We start from the raw sequence: 14215 nt of genomic DNA, 5'->3' as shown, positions 1-14215 counted from the left end.
AGATTACAACCGCGTTTTCCTCCGAGAGGTCCATAGTTTCTGTTCTTACATTTAGGTCTCTGATACACCTGGAGCTGCTTTTTGTAGATGGTGCAAGTTGGAAGTCCCAAGTTGTCTTTTGTAGGTGGATGTCCAGTCGCTCTAGCACCACTTGGTGAAAATATTCTCTCCTGGCTGCGAGGTCTTGCCCTTGGCACCGTGCGTTTGTCTATCTCTGCACCCTTCATTCTGTCCTCTGATCCATCATTGACCCCGCGTGTCCCAGGACCACACTGTCTTGATTGTGAGGTCTCAACTTTGTTCTTTTTCAAGACGTTTATGGCTAGAGAATCCCAGCTTTAATCCTGCCCTTTTTGGTGGGTATTTGGCCTACTGGTTAAAATGCCATGGCTCCATATGTAAGAATCTGGCTTCGATTCCTGGCTCCGTCTCCTGACTCCAGTTCTCTGCTAACGCAGGCCCCAGGAGGCAGCAGTGATGGCTCAAACAATTGGGTCCCTGCCACCCTCCGGGGAGACCTGGACTGAGTTCCTGGATCACCCCTGGCCCTTACAGGCATTTGGGAAGTGAGCCAGCAGATGAGAGCTCTTCCTCTCTGTCTCTCAAATAGCAAATAAATAAGAGTAACCTTTGTATGTTAGGTATTTTTGTTAATTTGAAAGGTTCAGTGAGGGGCCAGCACTGTGGTGAGGCAGGTAAAGCCACCGCCTGCAGTGCCAGCATTCCTTATGGATGCTGGCTCCAGTCCTGGCTGCTCCACTTCCTCTCCAGCTCCCTGCTAATACACCTGGGAAAGTAACGGAGAGGATGGCCCAAGTCCTTGGGCCCCTGCACCCACATGGGAGACCTGGAGGAAGCTCCTGGCTCCTGGCTTTGAATTGGCTAAACTCTGGCCATTGAGGCCATTTGGGGAGTGAACTAGTGGAAGGAAGGTCAGTATCTCTTTCTCTCTCTCTCTCTGCCTTTGCCCCTCCGTAACCCTGCCTTTCATATAGATAAATAAATATTTCAAAAAAGAAAGAAAGAAAGGTACAGTGAGAGAGAGAGAAAGAGAAATAGAAAGAGAAATGTCCCATCTGCTGGTCCACTCCCCAAATGCCTGCCACAGCCAGCAGCCTGGAACTCCACGCAGGTCTCCCACGAGGCGGCAGAGGCCCAAGCACTTGAACCAGCATCCACTGCTCCCAGGATGCATTAGCGGGGAGCCCGACGGCTAGGACTCCAATATGGGATGTGGGATCCCAAGAGGCGGTTTAACCTCCTGCTCCACAACACCCACCCTGGTCCCTTTATATTTTTGTATTAATTCTTTTGTACTAATAGATGAGATGAGCTCTGTCTGTGTGTCAATTAAATGAAGAAATAAATGTAAATCACACAGAGTATCTGCACCCTCTACACTGTTAATTGTTATTTCTTTTTAAAAAAGATTGATTGATTTATTTGAGAGGCAGAGTTACAGAGAGAGGGAGAGACAGGGCGGGGGGCTTCCATCCACTGGTTCACTCCCTAACTGGCCACAATGGCCAGAGCTGGATCTGAAGCCAGGGGCCAGGAGCTTGGTCCAGGTCTCTCCCATGAGTGCAGGAGCCCAAGCTCTTGGACCACCCTCCACTGCTTTCCCATATGCAGAGAGCTGGATCGGAAGTGGAGCAGCCGGGACTTGAACTAGTGCCCATATAGGATGCCAGCACCACAGGCGGATGCTTAACTTACAATGTCACAGCGCCAGCCCCAGTTGCTATTCTTTTAAGTGAAAGATAAAAAAATCATCTTTTTGAAGCCAAACATCTGAGCTCAAATACTGGTCCTGCCAGTCCTTGATGGCGCGATCTCGGGCCAGATACAAAACCCTGCCTTGTCCTCATCTGCAGAGTGCGGGTCTAACCTCAGCTCCACAGGGCACTTGTGAGGACCAGATGAGATAAAGACGTCATTAAATGGGAGTATAGAGGCCACGGGGGACGCTCAGACTCGACGCTAAACTACGATTCCTGTTCCTGCAACTCTGCAGGGAGCGATGGGCTCAGCGAGAAGCCTGGAGACCCTTGCCCAGGAAGGACCAGACAGAAACGGAGCATAAAGCTGTTTTGAAATACCCAAAGCCAGATGTGGAAAAAAAGAAAGCACCAGAACCCGTGAACTTAAGGAGACCATTGTGGTCAGTCCTCCCCAACCCCAGCCCCGGTCCCTCTAGGGGCTCCCTTTAAGCTCACGCACGCCAGCTCTTGCCTCTTTGGAATGCCAATTACCTAGACATCAGACGCTGCCTCTGGACGGTCCCACTGCATCAGCCTTTGCAAAGCGCTTGCTGTGTGCCCCACACTTGTGGGTGCGTTAGACCCCCAGTGTGCTGCAAGTCTGAGGGAGCCCCATTTCTGCTCGATATAGCCGCTTGCTCTCCCCTTCCGTTTTCCCAAGGGTCTAAGTTTGGGAACCAAAGCAGTAACTGCTTCTCCACAATAAATCATGAGACGAAGGGACAGTTCCGGGCAGAATCCCTGGGCCTGGAAATAGGCGACTTTCTGAGCGTAGAGCACCCTCTAGTGTCTGTCCATGGTAAGGCGCGTCCACCTCGAAATCTTTCAGATTCCTATTTATTGCCAAGAACTTCGCCTCCCCTTAATTTAAGCTGCTTTCAAGTCCCTGCTACTATATTGACAGCTTAATTAAATAACAAATAACATAGCCAGCAACATTGTTTGAACAACGACTATGTATCAGGCCATGTACTATTTGCATGGCTTAACCAGGTAGAAGATAAACATGTTACTGTCATTTCTGATATATAGATTTTAAAAACCCAGGCAGCTAGCTAGGGGCTGAGCCAAAATTTTATCCGAGTAGGTAAAATAAGTCATGCACTTAATTTTTTGGTTTGTTATCAAAGAGAAACGATAGCTACAGGCAATACCAAGATGATTCCAGTTAGATTTCTCCTGATTAGTTAGAAGAAGCTTAATTTATGTAAATCCAGCAGGTGTACACTGAAACATCAAGTATGGAATGATAGTGGCTTGTTCTCCTGTTCAGACTGAAAAGGGCAGAAATAATCTAGATTAGGATTTACAGCTGCAGATTGTGGCCCATAAATGAGTTGCACCAACAATTGAGTGAACTGTGACCAGAACTCTAGAGACTGAGACAGAAAAGGGTCTGGGCCATGGCAGTCAAAGCCCCAGCCCCTGCAGCACTGGCATCCCATCTGGGCATCGGTTTGAGTCCAGATTCCACTTCCGATCCAGCTCCCTGCTAATGCTCCTGGGAAAGCAGCAAGCATGACCCAAGTCCTTGGGCCCCTGCATCCATGTGGGAGACCTGGAAGAAGCTCCTGGCTCCTGGCTCTGGATTGGTTCAGCTCAGGCCATTGCAGCCATTTGGAGAGTGAACCAGCAAATAAAAGATCTCTCTCTCCCTCTCTCTCTCTCTCTCTCTCTCTACCTCTCTCTGTAACTTTGTCTTTCAAATAAACATTTTTTTTAAATCTTTTAAAAATAAGAGGGAAAGATACAACAGATCAAGAAAGCATTAGTGTGCAACATACATACTCTTCTCCCTGTCTTGCAAATTTTTGAAAACATAGGCACTGGGGCCAGTGCCGTGACATAGCGGGTAAAGCCTCCCCCTGCAGTGCTGGCATCCCATATGGGCACCGGTTCAAGTTCTGGCTGCTCCACTTCCAATCTAGCTCTCTGCTATGACCTGGGAAAGCAGTAGAGGATGGCCCAAGTGCTTGGGCCCCCGCACCCACATGGGAGACCCAGGAGAATCTCCTGGCTCCTGGCTTTGGATCGGCACAGCTCCAGCCATTGTGGCCAACTGGGGAGTTAAACAGTGAATGGAAGACCTCTCTCTGTCTCTTTGCCTCTCCTCTCTCTGTGTAAATCTGAGTTTCAAATAAATAAATAAATCTTGAAAAATTAAAAAGATAGGCATTAATTCTGGCTGGCGCCGCGGCTCACTAGGCTAATCCTCCGCCTAGCGGCGCCGGCACACCGGGTTCTAGTCCCGGTTGGGGCGCCGGATTCTGTCCCGGTTGCCCCTCTTCCAGGCCAGCTCTCTGCTGTGGCCAGGGAGTGCAGTGGAGGATGGCCCAGGTGCTTGGGCCCTGCACCCCATGGGAGACCAGGAAAAGCACCTGGCTCCTGGCTCCTGCCATCGGATCAGCGCGGTGCGCCGGCCGCAGTGCGCCGGCCGCGGCGGCCATTGGAGGGTGAACCAACGGCAAAGGAAGACCTTTCTCTCTGTCTCTCTCTCTCACTGTCCACTCTGCCTGTCAAAAAAAAAAAAAAAAAAGATAGGCATTAATTCTTTCCAATTTATATTTGAATTTCTGATGGGGTTAAGTAATTTGTCTCAGTTAACCCAGTCTGAAAGAGGAGGACCTGGGATCTGAACACAGGACAGCCTGACTCTAGGGAAGCAAGCTCTTAACTATTTATTTTTATTTTATTTTAACTTTTTAATAGTAGGATTTTTTTTTTTACGTTTTAAGCTTTTATTTAGTAAGAAAGGTGCATAAGAGAGTGAGAGCTTTATTTAGGGGAGAGAGGTGAATAGGGGTTCATACCGAGCACCAGGAACCAGCCACGTGGATGAGCATCTAGGCCAGGAAGCCTAGAGCACATGGCCCGAAGGCCACGCGCCCTGGAGGCGCAGGGCTAGAGTAAGCCCTGTCCTGGCAAAAGGCCAGGGAAGAAGAGCTAATAATAGTAGGATTTTTAAAAAGATTTATTTTACTTATTTGAAAGACAGAGTTACAGAGAGAGGTAGAGACACAGAGAGGAGAGAGGTCTTCCAACCACTGGTTCATTCCCCAGATGGCCGCAATGGCTGGAGCTGTGCTGATCTGAAGCCAGGCGCCAGGAGCTTCCTCCAGGCCTCCCATGTGGGTGCAGGGGCCCAAGGACTTGGGCCATCTTCTACTGCTATCTCAGGCCATAGCAGAGAGCTGGATGGGAAGAGGGGCAGCCGGGACTAGAACCGGCGCTTATATGGGATGCTGGTGCTTCAGGCCAGGGCTTTAACCTGTTGCTCCACAGCGCCAGCCCCAACAAGCTCTTTTTTTTTTTTTTTTTTTTTTTTTTTGACAGGCAAAGTGGACAGTGAGAGAGAGAGCCAGAGAGAAAGGTCTTCCTTTTCCGTTGGTTCACCCTCCAATGGTCGCTGCGGCCAGCACTGTGTTGATCCGAAGCCAGGAGCCAGGTGCTTCTCCTGGTCTTCCATGCAGGTGCAGGGCCCAAGGACCTGGGCCATCCTTCACTGCCTTCCCGGGCCATGGCAGAGAGCTGGCCTGGAAGAGGAGCAAACGGGACAGAATTTGGCGCCCCGACTGGGACTAGAACCCGGGGTGCTGGCGCCACAGGCAGAGAATTAGCCTATTGAGCCGCGGCGCCAGCCCCCAACAAGCTCTTAACTATTATGTGACACAACAGAGATGCCCTCCAAGTGTCCACTGCTGAGAGTACACAGTGTCTGGAATGCTGAGGAACTAGATGGGTGTGTTGTGTGCGTGTGTGCCTGTGTGTGTGTTGAGTTGAATGATAACATCTGCTACATTGTTGGAGTTCAAAAAAGAGGGGGGAGGGCACCGATGTTGTGGTGCAGCGAGCTAAGCTACTGCCTGCATTGACAGCATCCCATATCGGAGCACCTGTTCCAGTCCCTGCTGCTCCACTTCCAATCCTGCTAATGGCCTGGGAAAGCAGCAGCAGATGACCCGAATGCTTGGGTCCCTGCCACCCACGTAGGAGACTGGGATGAGTTCCAGGCCTCTGACTTCAGTCTGGTCCAGTCCAGGCTTTTGTAGCCATTTGGGGAGTGAACCATTGGGTGAAAGATTTCTCTCTCTGCCTCTCTCTCCCCTGTGCTTTCTCTTTGTCACTCTCCTCTTCAAAATAAATAAGTCATTTTTTAACCAAAAAAGAAAAAAGGGGGGAGGAGAGGAAGGGCACTGTGGCACAGTGGTTAAGCTGCTGCCTGGAACACCCCCATCACTCATCTGAGTGCCAGATCAATTCCTGGATACTCCACTTGTTACTTGTGTGTGTGTGTGTGTGTGTGTGCGTGTGTAAGATTGATTTATTTATTTGTAAGTCAGAGTCACAGAGAGAGAAAGAGAGAGAGACAGAGAGATTTTCTATCCTCTGGTTCATTCCCCAGATGGCCACAACAAACCAGGCCTGAGCCAGGCCAAAGCCAGGAGTCAGGAACTTCATCCAGGTCTCCCACATGGGTGGCAGGGACCCAAGTACTTGGGCCATCTTCTGCTGCTTTTCCTGGACCATTAGAAAGGAGCTGGATCAGAATGGAATAGTTGTGGGGCCAGAACTGTGGCATACTGGGTAAAGCCACCACCTGCAGTGCCGGCGTTGCATATGGATACCAGTTAGTCCTGGCTGCTCCACTTCTGATCCAGCTCCCTGCTAGGGGCCTGGGAAAGCAGTAGAGGAAGATCCAAGTCCTTGGGCCCCTGCACCCACGTGGGAGACCCAGAAGAAGCTCTTGGCTCCTGGCTCTTGCCTGGCCCTGCCCCAGAAGTTGTGGTCATTTGGGGAGTGATATGTTAATTGAAAATACCTTCATCGGGCCTGGTGTAGTGGATAAAGCCTCCGCCTGCAGTGCCAGCATCCCATATGGGCACCAGTTCGTGTCCCAGCTGCTTCTCTTCTGATTTAGCTCTCTGCTGTGGCCTGGGAAAGCAGTAGAAGATGGCCCAGGTCCTTGGGCCCCTGCACCTGTGTGGGAGACCTGGAAGAAACTCCTGGCTCCTGGCTTCGGATCGGTTCTGGCTATTGTGGCCATCTGGGGAATGATCAGCAGATAGAAGACCTCTCTCTCTCTCTCTCTCTCTGCCTCTGCCTCTGCCTCTCTGTAACTCTGCCTTTCAAATAAATAAATAGTTTTGTAAAAAACAATTGGTTGGAATGGAAGAAAAACCCACACATTTGGTGTCAGAAAGGTGGTGAGTAAAAAGACCAGACTGTATTCAAATTACTGCCTCAATTTTCTTTTTAAATAGTTATGGCAACTTTTTAAAGTTTATTTATTTATGTCTACTTGAAAGAGAGGTAGGGTTAGATATATAGAGAGAGAGATGAGAGAGAAAAATAGAGAGAGAGAGAGAGAGATCTCCTATCCTCTGGTTCACTCCCTGAATGCCTCCAACAGCCAGGACTGGGCTAGAAACTCCATCCAGGTCTCCCACATGGGTATCAGGGATCCAAGCACTTGAAGTCCTCATTTGCTGCCTTTCGTGACGCATTAGCAGGAAGCTGGATCAGAAGCAGAGGTGCCGAGGGCCGGCACCGAGGCTCACTAGGCTAATCCTCCGCCTGCGGCGCCAGCACACCGGGTTGTAGTCCCAGTCGGGGCTCTGGATTCTGTCACGGTTGCCCCTCTTCCAGTCCAGCTCTCTGCTGTGGCCTGGGAGTGCAGTGGAGGATGGCCCAAGTCCTTGGGCCCTGCACCCGCATGGGAGACCAAGAGGAAACTCCTGGCTCCTGGCTTCAGATCGGTGCTGGCCGCAGTGGCCATTTGGGGGGTGAACCAACGGAAGGAAGACCTTTCTCTCTATCTCTCTCTCTCTCACACTGTCTAACTCTGCCTGCCAAAAAAAAAAAAAAAAAAAAAAAAAAAAGAAGCAGCAGCAGCAGAGGTGCTGGGACTTGAACTGGCACTCAAGTATGGAATGCTGGTGTTGCAAACAGCGACTCAACTTGCACCACAATGCCTGCCCCCGCCACCGCCATCTAATCAGAAACTGGCAAATACTTTGCAGTTGCATATATGGCTCGCATGTTCTGTGCAGTGCCTGTTTCAGTCAGCTTACCTTCACCTTTGAGGGATACAACATATCTTTATCTAACTACCCATAGGCCACCTCAACAGATTTGCCACTGCACACAGTCTTTGCAGAGGAGGTCTTACCTGCAACCAGCCTCCTCCAGGAATGCAAGTATGCCATTAGATTGATGACATCCTTCTTGGAGGAGACTCACCCTACACACCCTACTTCCAGACCTTCAGAAAGCCAAAAAGAAACAAATTGAAAAGTGCTGCTCTACGCCACCACACCAAGAACAAGGTACAAGTGCAAGGACATCTCAGTACAGTGCCTGGACATTGTTTGGTAATGGACAGCTGTCCATCCCTCTTGTTGTCAAGAAATAACTATTGACCCTCTCAGCACCTACAATGCTAAAACAGGCCCAGCATCTCCCAGATCTCTTGGAGTTTTTAGGCAATATATTCCTCTATTACAAATTATATTTAAGCCCCTCCTTTTTTTGCTGTCACTCACAAATTGGTCCACTTGAGTGGACCGCCTACAGCAAAAGGCTCTAGAACCTATTGAAACAGCAACACAACAGACTCTAGTGTTAGTGTCCCACCCCCCAACCTGCCCTGAAATTCCTTCATTGTAAAGGTGCTAGCAACCTCCTGCAGTCTCTGGACCACTCGTGATGGCCTAAGTTTTCCAGGGCCTTCTGATACAGGAAATTGCCCTAAGGGTCCTGTGCTATCCATTCTTAGAGTGAGAAATGATGGCTGCAAACGGGACTCTTTCAGACAAGGAGGCTCTCAGCGGCCTTCACACCGAGGCACTGCCCACCCAGCTGCCCACTGCATGTGGGGTCATGGAAGCAGCGCCCTGCAACCTTAGCATGACTGCTGGAGCCTCCTTGTTGAAACAGAAACGGTGTGCCCAGGATAGAGTGACCTCTGGCTCCTGCAGCATACCCCACCTGCAGGAGGGGTGGGCTCCCTGCCCAGATGCCACAGTGCTGAAGGGGGCCCTTCCTCTCCCAGATCCCTTGGCTACTTGGGGAACCCCACGGGTCAACTGAGTGAACAGCAAAGGGAGCTCGCGTACTTGAAAGATGGCAGTGCCGCCGTCACATCCGCTGAGCTTCCTTTCCATTCCTTAACACGCATCCCCGATGAAAGGCAGAACCCACAAGTTCACACCATCTGTCAAACTTCAGGCCATCATCCCAGCACTAAAGGATGCCCTGGCCAATAGCTAACCCCATGCTCATGTTTTTCAGATCCCCAGGTCATTGCCAATCACCTGGCATCTGGCTCATCCAACAGCAACAATTACTCACCCAAGGTCACCCTCTTTGGAGTAAAGAGTTCTGAGAATGTCTTGCTTTAAGATACACAGGGGGCCGGCGCCGCATCTCACTAGGCTAATTTTCCGCCTGTGGCGCCGGCACCCCAAGTTCTAGTCCCGGTCGGGGCGCTGGATTCTGTCCTGGTTGCTCCTCTTCCAGGGCAGCTCTCTGCTGTGGCCTGGGAAGGCAGTGGAGGATGGCCCAGGTGCTTGGGCCCTGCACCTGCATGGGAGACCAGGAGGAAGCACCTGGCTCCTAGCTTTGGATTGGCGCATCGCGCTGGCCGAAACGTGCTGGCTGTAGCGGCCACTTGGAGGGTGAACCAACAGCAAAGGAAGACCTCTCTCTCTGTCTCTCTCTCTCACTAACTCTACCTGTCAAAAAAAAAAAAAAAAAAAAAAAAAAGAAGGGCCGGCGCCGCGGCTCACTAGGCTAATCCTCCGCCTAGCGGCGCCGGCACATCGGGTTCTAGTCCCGGTCGGGGCGCCGGATTCTGTCCCGGTTGCCCCCTCTTCCAGGCCAGCTCTCTGCTGTGGCCAGGGAGTGCAGTGGAGGATGGCCCAAGTGCTTGGGCCCTGCACCCCATGGGAGACCAGGAAAAGCACCTGGCTCCTGGCTCCTGCCATCGGATCAGCGTGGTGTGCCGGCCGCGGCGGCCATTGGAGGGTGAACCAACGGCAAAGGAAGACCTTTCTCTCTGTCTCTCTCTCTCACTGTCCACTCTGCCTGTCAAAAAAAAAAAAAGATACACAGGAACAGAAATTAGATATGCCAAGGCCAGCGCTGTGGCCTAGCAGGTAAAGCCACCGCCTGCAGTGCCCGCATCCTATATGGGCGCCAGTTGGAGTCCCGGCTGCTCCATTTCCAATCCAGCTCTCTGCTATGGTCTGGGATAGCAGTAGAAGATGGTCCAAGTGCTTGGGCCTCTGCAACCACATGGGAGACCTGGAAGAAACTCCTGACTTCTGGCTTTGGATCTGCCCAGCTCCAGCCATTGCAACTATTTGGAGAGTGAACCAGCAGATGGAAGACCTCTCTCTCTCTCTCTCTCTCTCTCTCTCTCTCTCTCTGCCTCTGCTTCTCTGTAACTCTGCCTCTCAAATAAATAAATCTTTTAAAAAATTTAGAAATGCCTCTTCACCCACTAAAGCAGAAGTCTTCACCATGACATTGGCCAGATCCTCTCAGAGTTCCAGCTATCATCGAGTTACCAAGACATTCACTTACCTTCTCAAAACATACGACATTGGCTTTTGAACAAATGCATTCGACAGAACTTTCTTTTTCCTTACTGGTCTGTTCACAGAGTATCATAATGACTTCCGGAGACAAGTTTAATGAACTATAAATGAAGTATGGCACATTTCCCGTCACCCACCAAACTTCCAGGGAACTGCAACAGTCTGATCCGCGTTTGCTGTTTGGCCCCTGTCAGCGGTGAAGTTCCATAGCTCCTCCTTTCCATTTCCCTTCCATTTGGTAGCTAAGAAGTCTGGGTACTCCCACCCTTGGTCCTAGCAGGGAAGCCCAGACCACAGAAACCCTGGCCTGGGCATGCACCTGGCTGTCAGAGGAGCGCGGAAGGCCCTCTGAACTGAGAGAGGACCTGAGACTGAGGGAGGAGAGAGAAGCCCCATGCGAGAAGACAGAATTCTCTCAGAATAATCTGCAGAATGGAGGCTAGACTGGGGCAGGGGAGGTGAGCTGGGCAGAAGCGCCAGCGATATACTTTTACACGCAGGGCTGCAGAGCGGAGAGGTTGGGGGGGGGTGTATACAAATCTGATAGGGAGAGAGGGAGGGGCTTGTTTCACAACATTGCATACCTGTGCTTTAGGAGCTAGCCCCTCCGGTGTCCTCCTATGCTTCCCAACCTTAGCAGGAAGACTTGTGGTGTGCTTAAGTTTCACGGCTGGTGAGTGAGACCAGCTAGGCTGGCGTGTGGCCAGTGTCCATCTGATAGAGAGTTGGAGAGGTCAGAATGGAGGGACAAGGGAGGAAGGGTTAAGCCACCACTCGGATGCCTGCATCCCATACTGGAGTGCCAATTTGACTCCTGGCTGCTCTGCTTCTGATCCAGCTTCCTGCTAATGCATCTTGGGAGGCAACGCTAGATGGCTCCAGCCCTTGGGTCCCTGCTACCCATTTGGGAGACACACATTGAGTTCTAGGCTCCTGGCCTCTGCCTGGCCCAACCCCAGTTGTTGTGTAGGCATTTGGGAAATGACGAGACATCTCTCTTCTCTGAAGCTCTGCTTTCAAGTAGATAAAAAGAAATAAATAAACTTTTTTTTTTTTAACAGAGGGGAAGATTCAAGAAGGCATTAGTGTGGTTTGTGACGACACAGCATGGGAATACTCACCCTAGCCCCACCCCTCAGCCCCAAGACACCCAGGGCCACTGCCCCATTTCTTGCTCTCAAGTCATTTTGGGGCCTGCTTGGGAGCCTGTCAGGCTCTGCCCTGAAAGCCCCATCTTGTAAGGAGTTTTTCATGCCCTCTTTGGGGGTGTCATAGCACCAGTCTCCACATCCAAAACAAATTCTGGGTAGGGGATCTGGTGCTTGATATGGTAGCAATAAAATGAATAGGGGAGTCTATTTGAACTAGTTTGGGGGTTGGGGAGAAATTTCTAAATAAAACCGTATACCTGAAACTGCCCAAAAAATATAAAGATAAGCATCTTTGATCTTATTTTGAAAATGTATGGAAAGCAAATCAACAAAATAAGTCGACAGAAATATTTGCCACACAGTCAACTGATGAAGTGTTGATCAACGAAATATACAGGGGCTTTTGTAAACTTCAAAGAAAACTTCCAACAACTTAATTTAAAAATGGGGGGTGTGGAGGATGGCCCAGGTCCTTGGGCCCTGCACCTGCATGGGAGACCAGGGGGAAGCACCTGGCTCCTGGCTTCAGATCTGCACAGCGCCGACCATAGCGGCCATTTTGGGGGGAGGGAGTGAACCAATGGAAGGAGGACCTTTCTCTCTCTCTCTCTCTCACTGTCTAACTCTGCCTGTCAAAAAAAATTTTTTTAATTAAAAAAAAGGGGGGTTGAAAAGGAAATATACTCAGGGTACATCCAAAAGGGCGTATTTTCAAAGATAAAGGAGAGGATGCACAGCCTCTCTCCCCAGTATTTACTGAAAGGTGAATGAAGTAGAGAGATCATTTCCTCTTTCATAATTGTACAAATGAGAACCCAAGGGAGGGGCCAGCACTGTGGCGTAGCAGGTAAAACCACCGCCTGCAGTGCCCGCATCCCATATGGGTGCTGGTTCGAGTCCTGGCTGCTCCACTTCTGATCCCGCTCTCTGCTATGGCCTGGGAGAGCAGTGGAAGATGGCTCAAGTCCTTGGGCCCCTGCACCTGTGTGGGAGACCTGGAAGAAGCTCCTGGCTCCTGGCTTTGGATTGGAGCAGTTCTGGCCATTGTGGCCATTGGGGAGTGAACCAGCGGATGGAAGACACACACACTCTCTCTCTCTTTCTCTCTCTCTCTCCTGTCTGTCTGCCTCTATCTCTCTGTAACTCTGCCTTTCAAATAGGTAATTTAAAAAAAAGAAGAAACCAAGGGAACATAACTGGTAGAAATGAGAATTATTGCAACCTTTCAAGTAAGCTGTCTGGTAACAGCAACTGTAATTTAAAATGTACACGTCTCATGTCCAACTCCTAAAAGCGAGCTGTCTGTAAGATGTATGTGTATGAGAGTGGGCATTTGGCACAGTGGTTGTCATGCCTGCATCTCATTTAGTAGTGCCTGGGTTCAAACCCCACCTCTGATTCCGATCCAGCTCCCTGCTCTTGGGTACCCTGGCAGGCAGCATGTGATGGCTCAAGTACTTTGGTCCACCCAACAGGAGACCTGTTCTGAGTTCCCAGCTCCTGATTTAGGCCTTTGCAGACATTTTGGGAGTGAACCACAGATGGCAGTCCTCTGGGTGTGCGTGTGTACCTCCATCTGTTTATCTGTCTTTCAAATAAATTTTAATTAAATAATACATAATATTGCTTATAGGATGTTTCCATCTTTATAAAAACAGACAAGCAAACGAAACTTCTGTGTCACTGTCTATGTTTGTTTACAAAAGCAAGGAGAGGAAGGTCAGGACCGGCGCTGTGGTGCAGCGGGTAAAGCTGCCGCCTGCAGTGCCAACATCCCATATGGGTGCTGGTTCGAGTCCCGGCTTCTTCACTTCCAATCCAGCTCTCTGCTGTGGTCTGGGAAGGCAGTGGAAGATGGCCCAGGTGCTTGGGCCCCTGTACCCACGTGGGAGACCTGGAAGAATTCCCCCTTCAAGGTGAGGACCCTCTCCAGGGTCTCTGTATCTGTTCTCTAGCTCTATCCAAGTGACTGCTGGCTTCCTCCTGCCTGAGTTTTACTTCCCAAAGTCTAGCAGTTGATGAGTTCTGAATGAATTCTTTTTTAAAAAATATTTTAATTTGAAAGATAGAATTACAGAGAGAGGTAGAGCCAGAGAGAGGTCTTCTATCTGCTGGTTCACTCCCCAGATGGCTGCAACGGCTAGAGCTACTCTAATCCGAAGCCAGGAGCCAGGTGCTTCTTCCCGGTCTCCCATGTGGGTGCAGGGGCCCAAGCACTTGGGCCATCTTCCACTGCTTTCCCAGGCCACAGCAGAGAGTTGCATGGGAGGAGGGACAGCCAGGACTAGAACTGGCACCCATGTGGGATGCCAGCCCCGCAGGCGGAGGATTAACCCACTGCACCACGGTGCCAGACCCCGAAAGAATTCTTTAATGAAGAAAGACCCAAAAGATGTCCCAATAGGCATATGCAAAGGTTTTCAGCTTCACTAGTCACCAAAAAATGTACATTAAAACCAATAAGGGGGCCGGCACTATGGTGTAGCAGGTAAAGCCACTGCCTGAATCCCATATGGATACAGGTTCGAGTCCTGGCTGTTCCACTTCTGATCTAGCTCTCTGCGATGGCCTGGCAAAGCAGCAGAAGATGGCCTGGGTCCTTGGGCCCCTATACTCGCATGGGAGACCCAGAGGAAGCTCATGGCTCCTGGCTTCAGATTGGCTCAGCTCTGGCCATTGCAGCCACTTGGGGAGTGAACCAGCA

This window comes from Oryctolagus cuniculus, chromosome 17, assembly GCF_051225735.1.
Source record: "Oryctolagus cuniculus isolate XC-2025 breed Fujian yellow rabbit chromosome 17, ASM5122573v1, whole genome shotgun sequence".
In the NCBI taxonomy this organism is placed as follows: domain Eukaryota; kingdom Metazoa; phylum Chordata; class Mammalia; order Lagomorpha; family Leporidae; genus Oryctolagus; species Oryctolagus cuniculus.
This window is presented reverse-complemented; position numbering follows the sequence as displayed.